This window comes from Onychomys torridus, unplaced genomic scaffold, assembly GCF_903995425.1.
Source record: "Onychomys torridus unplaced genomic scaffold, mOncTor1.1, whole genome shotgun sequence".
NCBI lineage: Eukaryota > Metazoa > Chordata > Mammalia > Rodentia > Cricetidae > Onychomys > Onychomys torridus.
Window position 1 is genome coordinate 8,927 of NW_023412675.1, and position 2,427 is coordinate 11,353.

At 35.5% G+C, this 2,427-nt stretch overlaps 1 pseudogene; it reads right to left on the reverse strand.

The window, feature by feature from the left end:
- Positions 1–310: 310 nt before the first annotated feature.
- LOC118575750 lies at positions 311–998 on the reverse strand (annotated as a pseudogene).
- Between the last annotated feature and the right edge of the window lie 1,429 nt (positions 999–2,427).

Consider the following 2,427-nt stretch of genomic DNA (forward strand, 5'->3'; position numbering starts at 1 on the left):
AGATTAATAATACAATTGTCATCTGATATATGTCTTATAGCAAAAATATACATATTGAAAATAAGAAATAAGATAAAAAAATTTTCATCTGAAAAAGGTCTAAAATCAAAAATATACACACTGAAGGAAAGTAATCAGAAAAACAAAAAAATCTCTGGTGATAAACGTTAAATATCCAAAATATCGATCTGAACATATAAAATTAGATAAAACAAAAATTCTCACCTGATGAAGGTCCAGGCTCCGTGGGCAAGAAGCGCGGGTCTGTCCACCAGGAGACAACAGGGATGCGGCTTAGAGGGGTTGGGACTCAGTAGCCCCCTAACCAGCTGGAAAAGTCCAGCAGCTCAGGTTCCATGGGACTCAGCTCTCCCTCTCAGCTGCTGTCTTCTGATGAGTAGGCGGAGCGGGGGAGCCAGGCTCTGAGCTGCCCCCCCCTGGATGAAGAGGCGCAAACACATTCTCCCGCGGAGCGCAGCATCTCCACCTTACTCAGCTTCTTGCTGGCGCCGCCTGGGCACGTGCTGCCGCCGCGCCTGGAAGCCCAAGTTAACCAGCTTCACGCGGTTGCATTCGCGCTCGTGGCAGCGTGCTACGGCCGCTGAGCCGGCCCTGGCTTCAGTTGCTCCAGATCTGCAGCAGCGGCTGCAGCGCAGCAGTTCTGGGGATGCGGGTCTCCACTGGGTAGTGCAGGTTCCAGCGACTCCAGGCAAGGCGGGCATGAGTCGTGACAGCGCGCCTCCATCCATCAAGCTTGCAGTCAGCCCTCGGGCACCTGCTAGAAGTTTCTGGGAGCTACAGGAAAAGTGCCCACGAGGAACCGGGTTCGGTGGGAAGAGAACGGTCTCACCTCCACCGGTCTCACGCAGGGCATTGCTGCAGGATTTCCTAGGGCACCAGTCGCTGGCTTTCTGGATCCCTAGGAACCCGTGCTGTACAAGGGCTAAGAATAGGGAAGCGTGGTAGGCTTGTGTCCCGCAGGGGCGGTCAGACCTACCCTGGTCTCCAAAAACACACTTATTTAACACAAGAAATTAAATAAAAAAATAGTTCTCTCCTGGTAAAGGACTATATCCAAAATACGCACATTGAGCACTAGAAGTCAGATAAATAATACAAAAAATCTCATCTGATAGAGGTCTATTATCAAAAAATATAACTTGAACACAAGAAATCAGACAAATAAAACAAAAATTTCTCATCTGATAAAGGTATAATATCCAAATATACATATTAAACACAAGAAATCAGAAAAACATATCAAAATTTCTCATGTTATAAAGGTCAAATATCAAAGATGTGTATATTTAACACAAGAAATTACATAAAACAAAAATTTTCAACTGATTAATTGAAAGATTCAAAATATAATTATCTGATTTCTGGTTGTCAATGTGAATAATTCAAATGTAGACTTTACAAATTTATCAGATTAGAATTTTTGTTTCAGTCATCTTTTTTTATACTTTATGTATATTTTGTGTATTAGACATTTATCTGATTAGAATTTTTGTTATATTAATTCGATTTCTTGAGTTCAATACATATCTTTTGGATATTAGATTTTTCTCAGGATAGGATTTTTTATTTAATTTCTTGTTTTAATATATATATATTTGGTATTAGAGCAATATCAAATGAGAATTTTTTATTATTTACCTGATATCTAGTTTTTAGTATGTATATTTTGTAAAGACCTTTATCAGATGAGAATCTTTGTTTTATTTAATTTGTTGTGTTCAATGTGTTTGTTTTTGATATTTGACAATTGGCATGAAAATTGTACTTTCTTTTTTGTATTTGTTTTGTTCAATATGTATATTTGGATATGAGCTCTTTATCAGAAGGGAATTTTTGTTTTACTTAATTTTTTATTTTCAATATGCATATTTTGGATATTAGCCCTTTATCTGTTGAAAATTTGTGTTTTATTTCATTTGTTGTGTTCAATATGTATGTTTTTGATATTTGAAGTTTATAACATTATTTTTTTCTTTTTCTTATTTGTTTTGTTCAATATGTATATGTGGATATGATACCTTTATCAGATGAGAATTTTTGTTTTACTTAATTTCTTGTGTTCAGTAAGAATATTTTTGATATTTCAGCTTTATCATATGAGAATATTTTGTTTTTCTGATTTCTTGTGTTCAATATGTATGTTTTGGATATTAGTATGTTCACATTGACAATATTTGTTTCATTTCTTTTGTTCCATATGTATATTTTTTTATATGAGAACTTTATCACCTGAAAAGGCTTGTTTTATTTAGCTAATTATATTCAATATGTATATTTTGGATATTAGACCTCTATTGGATCAGAAATTTGTGTTATTTATCTGATTTCTTGGGTTCAATGTGTATATTTTTGATATTACTTCTTTATTAGATGGGAATTTTTTTTATTTATCTAATTAAGATCAAT